Here is a 14756-nt window from a genome sequence, read left to right as displayed (position 1 = left end):
TAATACCTAAGGAAGTACGGATCAAATTTGGTGATTAGGTTTTCTGTGTTATGCGCAAATATCACTCAAATCAATCAATGCAATTTAATAGGAGGAAAGAAAGTGAATGTAAATATTTACTTTTGAACAACGTGAGTTTTCAAAAGTTCATCTTATCTTTTTATGTAATATTTCTAAAAAATGCGGAAATCTTGTAGAAATTCGATGTTGGCTAAATCATGAGAGTGTGCGTTACCATGTCCCTTTTGCTGAACATCACATGTTTTAGAAGGAAAGATGAGGGGTAGGAGACCTTCTTCCTGTAATCAATTAAATTATGGACTGGTAAATGACCTATGTCATTTATGAACCCTCTATTCCCAACCCCATTCCCAAAGACGGTAAATGAGATTCACTAGTGTTATCAATTCATCATACTACCATCATACAATCAACAAATTAGAAATTCATCGCAAGAATTTGTAATTTACTTATACTTAAAGTGCGTTAAGTACCTTCATAACACACTTAAAAAAATATTTAAAAGTGCGTTGATTTGGTCCCAAATTTAACGCGCTTGAAAATTAAATGTTTCAAAATGCGTTGATTTGGTTCCAAAAACGCACTTTGAAAAATTTTTCAAAGTATGTAATTTGTTTCAAAGTGCGTTGCCTCAAAGCTCTCATCCAATTTGACTCTCGTTGAAAACAATTAAGTCGTGATTTACATGTATATGTTTTCATAACAAAATTATAGAACCACATAGAATTGCGTGTATTAGATATAATATAAAGATATGGATGTTGCATAAAACACACTATATTAACAATTCTGATCTCTTACATTAAAAACCAAAGTACTGAAGAACTGACGGGAGTTGATTTTGTTGATGTTTATTTATTTTAAAATCAATGATATGTTATTTTGCATGACAAGTACATGTATACGTAGTTTCTCATTTGAATTACGTATATTTTTATAATATGAATTTTTAAACTTTTTCGACTAGAATGTCGAGAAACCTCCATATGAATCATGTTAAATAATATTTAAAGATAAAATTAATTCAATCAAACTATGTATCAGTGGTAGAAATATTTCTCGAAAATTGTATGGATCCAAGCAATATTGAACTCTAGTCTCGTTCAACCAAACGCTCGGATGACACCGTAAATCTCCGACAAGGGTTTACGGAGATAGCCGAGCGTCGAGTTGAACAAGACTATATTGAACTCTGGCGTAGGAATACATACGACTACAAAAAATATTTAAATTGTTCGTACCATTTAAAATCTGACTATTTTTAAGGTTTTTGTAAATAAGTTTCCTTGCAAAACAATGCTTTAGCATACATTACATCGAATTCATCAATTATTTTCAAGAACTAAGTCTTGTCAGGAGCAATGATTTGTGCTGAGGTCCAAACACTGTGTCACTTTCGGTTTGTCCGAGTGACTGCATAGGAGAGTTGATTAAAAATCAACTCCCAAAAATGAACACAAACCTATTATATCCAAAAGAATATATCTGACTGCAAATATTAACAAAATTACGAATGTTTCTATCCATTTACAATTTTCTCTTGTAACTTTATCTTAGAGTGTCATCATCTTTACGTTCACTCAAGTTCCTCTATGATAGCACAGTAAGCATTGATTCAATATGCCTGATGCGTTCAAATATATAACCATGCAGAGAGAGAGAGAGAGAGAGAGAGAGAGAGAGAGAGAGAGAGAGAGAGATTATATAACTACTCATGTGGTTCTTTTCAAATAAAATAAAGTTCCAATATGATAAACGGGGAGTGAATCAGCCGTTTTTACCAAAATAGTACATGTATTTTATACTGTTACGTTTTCGCAAGACTTGGGTCGATGCATATTCAATTCGCTAGTAGCCATAAAAATGTACCTCAGAGTTTTAAATTTGATTTAGAAAAGATTTAAAAGATAAATATGCATATCGTCTTCTTTTTTTAAAGTTAGACGTTGTGAAAATAGGGTTATACTATACTTGTTTAAAAGAGCACATCATGGCCAAATTGAAATTTAAACATGTTATTGAAATTATCATTTATCACTAACTTGACAGGGACCTAGACACAATTTGAGAAAAAAACTGATATTATTTTTTATGTGTGAAATACATGTATAATAAACTAGACTTAGAATTTTTCTCTTGTTTTGGTTTTATTTTAAATAATATTAATTTCAGTTTTTATTCATCACCCCATGCACTCAAAACCTTTGCTTCGAACTACAATTGAGAACTAATACAATGAAAAATAATTAACATGAATCATGCTCTCTTTCGATCCGCATATAATTATTGTCGAAACCTTTACAGCATTGACGAATAATCAATGAACGTAAATAAAACTGCTGTTGGAAGTTTTATAAATATGTATTATACACCGAATATTGCCGAATATTCAACACAAATAGATATTAACATCAATTTATGGATATACAAATTGCAAATTCGCCAAAGAGTTAATCATGCCCAAAGAAATATACCATATAAGTGAAAGCAGTTTGCGCCGTAAAAACAGCAATAATCTATAGAATGGATGAAATATGAACTATCACATCCCGACAACTTTGGATCTAAATCGATTTCTGTTAATTCATGTAGTCATTGTTGTTTTTATTTATTGAGCTTCCCACGAGTATATCGAAATATGTTTTTCACGCAATCGCTTACAAAACACAATTTTACAATTTTGGATTTAAGGCGAACCAAGCTGTTTGGTTATGGTATTGATAAAACAAAACGCAATGTTTACAATAGTGAGTTGCTCTTTCGAATTCTTCTGTATATTTTTCTTTCTGTAAACACCGCTACTTTCCGACACGTATGAAACCACAAATTTATTTACTTTTCAGATATTCAAGCATATATTTGTTTGAGCATCACTAAAATCAATCATAAAATGTTATAAAAAAAAATTTATTTTATAGATATTGTATTAATGACCAAAGGGTTTTTGATGGAAGGGCCATCAGACTAACACAAATACATTTGATCTGACCTTTTGAAAACTTTAAGTTAGAGATAATTAGCTTTAAAGTAAAAAAAAATTAGCAAAAGGTATAATACGATATCATCATTTATTCATTGGATTTCATGAATAAGCACTCCTCAAAAATAAAAATAAACTAAAATAAAATAAGAACAAAAACCCAAATCGAAAACCTAAAGCAATATCACAAAGTACGACAGCTCTAGCTTTATTCATTAACCGTAGTAAATTTTCAATAAGGTAAAAGGATTATGATTAACAGTGACTCAAGAGAATAAATGTCATATTGTTACAATGAAGCAAAATAAAAAAAGAAGTTATGATAAAAACAACCCAAAAGGACTTGTTAAGGGATGGGGAGGGTGTTGTGCTACCAATACATTTTTAAAATTATTTTTGTATTTTAAGGCAAAAGAATAAGTCTTTTATATATGCGTATTTTATTTAAATGTTTGTCAAGAGATAAACAATTCAACTGTAAAAAGCAATATTAAACAAACATAAAACAACAACACACAAAAATTAAAACACCAACACTCGGGCATTAACACATCTATAGACTAAGCCGCTGTTACCTGTTCTTATAATACACTTTAAGTTCATTGTTCTTAATTGAAACTGCGATGTCCGATAATACTGGGGGTCTGCATGTGATTTCAATCTTTCTCTGAGCTATTATCCATGACAAAGAGTTCAGCGGATCGAGAATATCACCGATGGTTCTGCCGCTGGTAACGTAACTGGACGTCTATTGTTCTCCAGAGAATTGACTTTATGGGTTCAAACTCTTTAGATTTCCTGTACCTCTAACAAACAAGAAACTTGAGATTGATTCGCAAAAGATTTGTGAGACAATATTGACATACATGACATAATTCATTTTCTCTTACAAGTTTAGCATTACTGAAATTTATTTTTCCCATTTACTTTTAGGGAAAAGGAAAAAGATTTTAAGAAAGATATTTTTGTGTGTGTTTTTTTTCCAGCATAATAATTATTCACACATTATACTTACTTTTTGGGAATTTGATTGAATTGGGAAGCTATCAAGGAATATCGTAGCAATGATTTTGGTGCAATGAAAATTGGCGACGACACCGATAAATAATTTATTAATAGTTAATTTGACGTAAATATCTGACTGATGGAACAACGTTGAAACAGCGCAGTTTTATTTGCGTGATTCAATTTAAATACACAGTAGCTATAGAACGTTATTTATTGACGGCCTTCGCCATGCATATCTTTATAGGTAAAAAAAAATGTTATGTTAGAAAGACGTTATTAACTCTACCTTTAAAGGTCAACTTCTTTGGGGGAATAAACACTAGTTCAGAAACGTCAGAAGATATGCAAGTAATTGTATAGATACGAATAAATTTGTAATAAACATTTAGATTCGGAAAACGTTAAAAAGATGGGTTAATTCTTTTCAAAAATAGAATAGGTGAGGCAATGCTCAATTACAGTGATTATATATAACTGCTGGTCCGTTGATATAGTGACTACATTTTGAAAAAAAGAAAAAAAATCAGAAGTAGAACTGCCCGTCCAAAGTTAAAAAAAAGATTTCATTGTGAGTATGCAGAAAATTTTAATAACGAAAGAAAGTGACTAGCTAGAATTGCAATTAAAATAGCAGACAAACTTTACAGGTATATCTTATTTACAAAACTTATGTTTTCACTGGCTAGACTTACAGAAGTCCTATAAGGCGGAGACCTAGTATTTATTTCAGTAAAAGTCATTTAACACTCTACAGTAAATGATTTGCAAGGAAATTCTATTGGCTAAAATAGGCTCATCCTTTATCTCACCATTTTGATTTTCCAATATCTCAGATGTAATTCATATATATATATATATAGAGATATGTATAGAACGTTATCACATGTGCAATTGATAACATTCAGTCAATATACCATAGTCTACACCGAATATCTATATGCAACCATGAACTCCTCGAACAAGTCTAACATAACTTTTACCGATGAGGCTTTTTCATTGCCTACTGTAATAAGGATATTAGCTGCCATCGTTTTGATCGAAAACGCCTTTGCAATTTTTATTTTGATTCGCTCGTTGCAGTTGCCAAACAACATTCGGATTCTCTCAATCTGCCTTGCGTGCACCGATTTTTCGGCAGGTTTGTTGGTTTTGATTCCTTTATCCATTTTAAATAGCGCAGTGTTTTGTAAAATACACTTAATACTTGCTACTGCCGTCCTCATGGCCTCGTTTCTAAACATCAGTGCGATTTCGATGGACATGTCAGCATCTCTAATGTTTCCATTCAGATATGGACGCCTTGCTACAGCCCTATTTTACAAAATTGTGTGTTTGTCATTATGGTTTCTTGGGCTTCTGTTTGGGACAATTACTTTCTATGGTCGAAATTTGAATGATACGTGTAGTATTCCGTTCAATAAGTCAATCGGAATTCAAATTCAAACATATACTTTATTTGCGTTTGTCATTTGGAATATCATTTTGTATGCATATATTTCTATTGTCATCCGAAAGAAGAACAGAAATGCACTCAACGGTACAACAGGAAGAAGACACATTCGCCAGACGCTGAAGTTAACGGCCGTTGTTCTGACTTTCATTGTTTGTTTTTTACCTCATGCACTTCTAAACGTACTTCTGCTGACGCTGGAAGGTGAAATCTATCAGCAAATGCTTCGTATTCGTAAAATTGGGTTTGCGGGTGTATTCCTTAATAGCTTGCTCAATCCCATTTTATTTGTGTTTCGGTTTCGAGTATGTAGATACCACGCATTTAGTTTACTATGTAGCTGTTTTAACAAAAGTCGTGTGCAAATATGTAAACCCATTCCATCGGTGGACATCAATCTACAAGAGTAATTATAAAGGCTATGAACAAAATGGTTGCAATATATTTTATTTGTTAAGCCGTGAAACAATCTTTACTTTGAATCAAGGAGCCGTATGTCAGAAGACCTAAGTACCCTCAGAGTTATCATGTATATATGTAATACAACACTGACATTCATCGAAATTACATTTCAAAGAAACGTCTTCAAAAATGTTTATAAAATTGGAAGCAACTACCTTATGTGTTTCATCTTGTTGGTTGTGTAACATTTTGTACAATATCATTAAACCTTAAATTTCCAAAACTCTTCGGCAAGCGTTGGAACTGTACGGATTTATTATATCTATTAAATATGAAAGTAGAATAATTGTGTTCATACTTTGTACATTTCAATTTTTGTTAACACACGATTTAGTGGCTGTGCATCGTGAGGTTTAGTTATGTTGTTGGTTTAACACTTATAATTTTTTTTATTTAAATGCAACACTTGTTCTTTTTAATTTTAAAATGTTATCTTCGTTATCTGTATCTAATCATGATGGCGTTGTCATTTTACCAAATTTCAGTAGCTTTTATATGCTTCATTATTCTTTCGACACATGTATCTCCTCCATCTTTTAACTGTCTTTCAACTATTGTAATACAACAATTTGTACAATTGATCATTGTACAAATGTGGATAAGAGTACATGATCATAAAATGTTTCTTATTGAAAACTAGTAATTCGTTTGAAATCAAATACTTAGTACTTACACAGGAAATCGTGAAATATAAGACACGTGGAATTAAGGAAGTTTACAGTATATCGAAGTTTTAAAGATAACTCATTAAATACTATTTATACTCAAATGCTCCCAATGTGGTCTAGGTCAAACTGTCAAATCTTCCAATTTTGGACTGAAAGGTACATGTTGCAGACAATGGATGAGCAGTTGAGAGTGGTAGCAAAAACGTGTAAGGCACCGCGCTTCGGAGGACTGGGAGAGTGAATACGGTACCCAACACGACTATTACCTTAGGTTAAACCCAATCAGAAGTATTTGTACATAGTGACTATATGATACAAATTATGTTTAGGCTCAGTATTATTTTACCTTACATTTTGATTTCTTTAATGACATGGAATGCACGCGGTTCTATATCATCCACTATGTGTTTGTCAGCCTTTTTAGACAAAGAAAAATGTGATATTGTAATTACTACAGAGCATAAACTTAAAGGGAGCACTAAGAATTACCTTGAAACTATTCATAATGACAATGTCTATTTTGTTAAACCTGATTAACAGTGTAAATGCAGTGTGATCTGCCATTCACCGGCTGAGGAGGTGTGGCATTCATGTATAGAAAATCGCTTCTGTCAAAGAAGTCACTTGCTACAATACCAACCGTATTACAGCAATGCAGATTAATGATATATTTGGTAATATATATATATAATATATTTTGGTGTATATTTGCCCTCTGATGATAAAATTGAAATGTACAAAGAAGAGTTAAGCACCCTTGAAAATCGCTAATCATATTCATCAGGTTACGGTATGGTAATTATTGCAGGTGATCTAAATGGCAGCTTACCGTATATCTGGGGGTTTTCGCGTGTCCAAAATTTGCGAAAATGCAGAAATTTACGTCAGTCATTATTTGCAATTTAAAAAGTTTCTAATAGAAAATGATACCGGATATAATTTCTGTGTTTTCAATTATTTGTGATTTAAAAGAAATCGCGAAAAAAGCAAAAATTAGATCATTGCAAAAATTACCGGATATACGATAGTTTACTCATGTCATACTAACCTTACCAAAGCCAAGCTTTTATCAAATTTTGTCTCAAAGTATAATTTATGTATTCCAACCAGGGATTTTGCTAATGATGGTGAACGTTTTACCTTTACCCAGAAAAAGAACTACTTTAGAGTATAATTGTTTGACAGGCATGTTCTTACAGAGCTTAAACGTTCTAAAGTTTTTAAGGAAGAATCAATCTCCATCACCTCAGATCATTTACCTATCAAACCTAATTTTGATCTGAGAATTGAAAGACATTCTCTTAAGAATCCACATTCCTAATTATCCTTATGTCATGAAGCCACACCTGAAACTATTGTGAAATACAGAACACCCCTGCGAATGTTATTGTCATTCAAATTTTAGACCACGTGGTTTTATTTGACCCGTTCAGTTTCGCAGTAAAAATCGTACCTCGTGTATAAAGTCTATTTCACAGTATCTAGGTTCTTACAGTCAAATATAAAATCTAGAGGTTTATTGATTTTAAACTTTATTTTCATTAATTGGTGAATAAAATGTGTTCTAGAAATAAATGTGACTATACAAAAATTAGTTTTTGTCTGCTGTTGCAACAACTAACATGCTTAAAAGAGATCCCTCCTGAGGATTAATTTTCGATCCGCGCCTGACCTAGTAATAACATCAATAGTGAAACAGACTATACCTTTTTATGCAGAATGTTCCTTGAAAATGGCTCGATATACTAAGTTTTAATGCAAAACAGACACCCATTATTTTTTTTAAAAACATGGTATTGCACACCACAAGCATCAAACATGGCTATGATTTTATTAAGCAACCCAATGTTAATATTTTCAACCACTCTACACGTGTTTGAACACGAACGATAACTCTGTTCTGAATATTATCGTTTAATATAAATAACTGCTAGATGGTTAAATAAGACATACATCTTGAAAGCTTTTCCCGTTTTAACATAAATCAAAGTAGGATATGATATGAAAAACGACCAGTACTTACGTATTTTGAGAATATTATCCGAACACTTATACTTCCGCTCGAAATTTCACAGGAACTGAACAAATATCGGTGAAGTCTCGTGAACTTTCATTCGAGCACCTCTGGATTTATTACTTACTTAGCAACGATAAAGGAAACATTCCGAGCACATTCGCAGGGGTGGAAACGAAGTTGAACGTCGTCTACTGAATTAAGCTACCACAGACTGACCTCTATACAGAAAAGAACATTGATTATCAGTGATCTTTTTAAAATAGTGACTACGCACGTTAAATGTCCATTCCACACTCTTCCTACAAACACACACTTGCCTGGAATGGACCAAATTATTTAAGCACCTACATACTATAAACGGACTATGCATGTTTAAGGGCAGACCCCGAGAGATGGAGTCCGAATCTTACTTCGAATTCTATTTCGCACTATCTGACCTTGGTACACTATTCCTTAATCCCAGAATACTGACTCATCTGTCCAAAACAATTGTGTGCTACCATCGGAACTCTGGAACAATATGTCGTTTAGAAACATTCTAAAATTTTATTTGCAAAATCTCATAACTTGTAACCCAAATTAAGCTGATCAGATATGTGTGAATCCTATTTCGATGTATTCCCCACATAAGCAGTAAAAAGACGTTCGAAAGCTGTAAGTTATTCCTTGGCCGATTGTGTCGCCTCAACCCAAAAATGTTGACAAAGAACGTTTTCCTAACAAGATTATTTCTTATTTCCACGATCTCTCGACAAACCAGTTGAGATTTATCCCGGGTATTATGGATGTTTTACACTCATATAATCTTACTGATCATTTGTAGACATTTCTAGACGATGGATTTTTTCCTGAAAAACCTTCCTGAAGAAAAATTGTACATGACAACGTGACTGCATTACATGTTTCCCAGCGGCAAATACGTATGCCTCAGGATACTGACTTCACACTTTTCACGGATTTTTATATCAACTCAAATCCGTCCTCTATTTGTTGGAAACCCGAAAACTATCGAGAAATCGAACAAACTCTGCAAGTTTATTTGCAAACTCTGTACTTCCACCCGTTTAAATGGATATCTTTATACATGTATTTTGTGCAATAACTCATTCTCCAACGTGTTTTATCATTCTTTATTTCTTATCAATCCATGGCAAGAATTCGCGTAAAACGAATGGGGCGTGATCATAAACTGTTTTGATGTGCGGCTCTCTGCAGAATTGTGTGGGCTATCAGTAAACGACCTATTCCTTGAACTGCTGGGGCACCATACCATTCTATTCTCTTTTTAAAAGTGGAGAGACATAGCCTACATCCTCTACATCCCGGGTTTAAATTTTGAGTATCACATTGTTTATCTAGCTCAGCGCAGATTAAATGACTGTGTTTCGGTTAAAATTTGAAAACGTTACTGAATCAACTCAATCTTACAAGGTACATTAGTAAAGCAAATCGTGAGTCACAAAATTACAAAGTGGCATTTCTTCCCTTTTTAACCATCTCTTTAAAAGACAATTTTTGCACCACATCTGTTTTTAAATATTAAAACGAATATTGATTTATATAACATACAAGAAAGATTCAAATAAAGGGGTTTTTTAAATTTTGTGACACGTCATTTAATCGTGTATGTTGCTAATTTTCCTAAATTGTAAAACCATTCTTTATACCTTTTAAATTTTAAGAAAAATACCCTTAATCTAAAGTCTACAATCATTTACACAGAACAATATTTTTCCAGTTTTTCCGACTATAAATTTTCTACTTTTTAAACCCCCTATAGCGAACGATTTCATAATTTAAACCTGTAATTTTCATAATTTAAACCTGTAATGTAGAAGTTAAGAAAATGATTTGACAGCGGGTAAGTGTTGATTTTTTGTGATGTATGCATGCATTCATGTTAAAATTTGTAGAAATGATAGATCTGTTACGAAAATTAAGGTAAACTGTATTCGAAATATTGGACGACGTGTAGACCGTCTTCAGCTTCGACATTTACACGCTTTTAAGAATCAAAATATGAATCTTCGCGAAGAGAAGTGGATGTAGGCTATGTCTGTCAACTTCTCAAAAGAGAATACACACCACTCATGAATCCGCCAATGAAGCATTTCGTATTCTTAACTTCAAACTAATACGAAGTGCGAGAGCAGAGTCTTCTGATGTATTTTACTTATGAGAACATCATGTGCACTTGTGTATTTTTAATTTTTCTTCCCCCCCCCCCCATTATATATTTTTTAAATGTATAATTTGATGTGACTCTTTAGAAACTTTACGTTATGTATTATGTTCTATATAGAGGAAATGAAGTCTAAATTAATAAATAAAAGAAAAGAAGAAAAACTGTCCAAACAATGTTTAAAATGGTTCCATTGTGAGTACGATAACGAAGGAAAGGGATTTGGAAGAATTGCAATTAAAAAAGCACATAACCATTACGGATATACAAGTATTTACGTTTATTACTCTAGACTTCCAGAAATACAAGTGGACAATACTTTAAGGCGGAGACCCAGTATTAATCCAGTCAAAGTCATTTAACACTCCACAGTGAATGATTTGTGGGGAAATTCTATTGGCTAAAATAGGGCTCATCCTTTATCTGACCTTTTTTACCTTTCCAATATCACTTATATTTTATCCATATATATATATATATATATATATATATATATATATATATATATATATATATATATATATATATATATACACACACAGAACGTTATTCCATATGCAATTGATGACATTCAGTCAATAAACTCAGTACCAATCTACAACAAATATCTATGTGTAACCATGAACTCTACGAACAAGTCGAACATAACTTTTACCGATGAGGCTTTTTTATTTCCTTCTGTAATGAGGATATTAGCTGCCATCGTTGTGATTGAAAACGTCTTTGCAATTTTTATTTTGATTCGCTCGTTGCAGTTGCCAAACAACATTCGGAGTCTCTCAATCTGCCTTGCGTGCACCGATTTTTCGGCAGGTTTGTTGGCTTTGATTCCTTTATCCGTTTTAAATAGCGCAGTGTTTTGTAAAATACACTTAATACTTGCTACTACCGTCCTCATGGCTTCGTTTCTAAACATCAGTGCGATTTCGATGGACATGTCAGCATCTCTAATGTTTCCATTCAGATATGGACGCCTTGCAACAGCCCTATATTACAAAATGCTGTGTTTGTCATTATGGTTTCTTGGGCTTCTGTTTGGAACAATTACTTTCTATGGTCGAAATTTGAATGATACGTGTAGTATTCCGTTCAATAAGTCAATCGGAATTCAAATTCAAACATATACTTTATTTGCGTTTGTCATTTGGAATATCATTTTGTATGCATATATTTCTATTGTCATCCGAAAGAAGAATAGAAATGTACTCAACGGTACAACAGGAAGAAGACACATTCGCCAGACGCTGAAGTTAACGGCCGTTGTTCTGACTTTCATCGTTTGTTTTTTACCTCATGCACTTCTAAACGTACTTCTGCTGACGCTGGAAGGTGAAATCTATCAGCAAATGCTTCGTATTCGTAAAATTGGGTTTGCGGTTGTTTTCCTAAATAGCTTGCTGAATCCCTTTTTATTTGTGTTTCGGTTTCGAGTATGTAGATGCCACGCATTTAGTTTACTATGTAGCTGTTTTAACAAAAATCGTGTGCAAATATGTCAACCCATTCCATCGGTGGACCTCAATCTACAAGAGGTGTCAAATCAAAGAGATACTAATTAGCGAGAACACGTTGCATGGTTCTACTCATAACTTGATATCAACTTGATAATTACTTTATATGGCCTTATGAAAGCAACTGTTAATTAATACATCCATGAAGAAAGCAGCTAGTGACATTTCTAACTAACTAACTGGCCGTATCAATGTTCAATGTCAGATTCGGTTGTTATAAAAGGTTAAAGGAAAGGCTATGAACACAATGGCTCCATTGTACGGTATTCGCTTTGTTAAGCCACGAAACAACCCTTACTTTGAATCAAGGAGCCGTATTTCAGAAGACTTCGGTACTTATAAAGCTATCATGCATATATGTAATACAATGCTGACATTCATCGAAATTACATTTTAAAGAAACGTCTTTAAAAATGTTTATAAAATTGGAAGCAACTACCTTATGTGTATCATTTTGTTGGTTGTGTAACATTTTGTACATCATTAAAAGCTTAAATTTCCAAAATTCTTCTGCAAGTGTTAGAACTGTTTGGATTTATTATATCTATCAAATTTGAATATAAAAAACATGTGTTCATACTTGGTAGATTTCAATTTTTGTTAACACAGAATGAAGTGGCTGTGTATCGTAAGGTTTAATTATGTTGTTGGTTTAACACTAATAAGAAATATTTAACAAAATGCATCACTTGTTCTTTTTAATTATAAAATGTTGTCTTTGTTATCTGTATCTCATGTTTATAACACTAGAATTACCAGCTTACGTGTATCATCTTGTTGGTTGTGTAACGGAACTCTTTGGATTTATTATAGCTATTAATTTGAATATAAAATACTTGACTGTGTTCATACTTTGTTGATTTTAATTTTTGCATAATAAAATATTTCAAAACCAGTTCTTCGTTGGATTAAAACCAATATGTAAGTTCCTTTCGCTTACATGAGCTGAAAGCTCACGTGAGCTTTTCTAATCACGTTTCGTTAGTCGTCCGTCCGCCCGTCTGTCCGTCTACTTTTCACAATTTTAACATCTTCTCCAGAATTATTGAGCCAATTTCAACAAAACTTGTCATTAATCACCCTTGGGCAAAATGGATTCCAATTGTGAAAATTAAGAACAACGCCCTTTTTCAAGGGCAGATAATTAGGAATTAGTGAAAATATATGAGAAATTTCCAAAATTCTTCTTCTCAAGAACCATTTGGCCAGGAAAGCTGAAACTTAAGTGGAAGATAAGGTATATTCGAAGTTGTTTAAACCATAATCCGCGGGGGTAGGGTGGGGCCACAATTGGTGTCGAATTTTTACATATGAAATATATAGCGTAAATCTTTAAAAAAATCTTCTTCTCAGAAACTAATCAGCCAGGAAAGCTGACACTTGTGTGGAAGCATCCTCTGGAAGTACAGAATCATGAACCATAGGGAAGTGATTTTTGGTCTATATGACGATTTTGTTACTCTTATAATAGTGTCAATACTTTCATGTATTACCAAGACAGTCCAGACCAACAATCTGTTCAATGAGGGGTGGGGTTAACCAGGTCGTGCTTTGACAGGCGAATTAATTATTTTAATTGTATACACGAGTTGCCCTTCGACGTACATGACGATTGCAATCCAGCTATTCTTTTATCTCCACTGGACTGTCATCAGACATGATAGGAAAAAAACTTCCTAGAAAAAATCGAGTAAGGCCTCAGTTTGCTCATAGGTTTAGTTAAGAGTTTGTAAAACAAGCACTGCCCATATTGGTACGGTCATAAAGATAAGCATGGCTTACTATGGACCCCATCTCAAACTGAACGATGTCAGCGCCTGTTCTGTGACCCTTTGGTGTCCTTTATCGGTTTCGTATTTCTGGCTAGAAGCAGTCCATGACACAAAAATCAGAGATATATACCGGCGTTTCATCAGTTTGGAGCATGAACTACTGATACCTAAAACAAGAGGCCCACAAGCCATAACGGTCACTAGAGTATCATAATCCATACACTAAAAAATCTCAACAACGCATTTTATGAAGCTTAATTCATTCGAGTAATAGCTTTCCAAAAGTTTTCCCGACAAAACGAAACTATTCAATTGGAAGCATGATCAACGTATTTTATAATAAAGGAATACATATTATTTTTCGCTGCTGTTCATATATTCATAAACGGAACGGATTGAATAAATACCCAATAAGTTTTTTCTCTCGATCTAGTGCATTATACATGTCAATCACTTCAATTTAAATTATTTCATAATAACAAATAATTTTAAGAGTGTACATGGTTCAAGTAATTTTATGCTTGAAAGCGGAAAAGAAAATAGTCACATTTTAAATTGTATTCGTTGTATTAAAGATGCAAAATCAAAGGCCTTTCTGCATTTTTATAGCAAAGTAAAGAACATGTAATAGAAAAGGTTTTTGTTTATAAACCGAGCGTATACACAGCGTTTGATGCCAATTCCA

Source organism: Magallana gigas, chromosome 5 (assembly GCF_963853765.1).
Source record: "Magallana gigas chromosome 5, xbMagGiga1.1, whole genome shotgun sequence".
In the NCBI taxonomy this organism is placed as follows: Eukaryota; Metazoa; Mollusca; class Bivalvia; order Ostreida; family Ostreidae; genus Magallana; species Magallana gigas.
Note: the sequence above shows the minus strand (reverse complement) of the source record.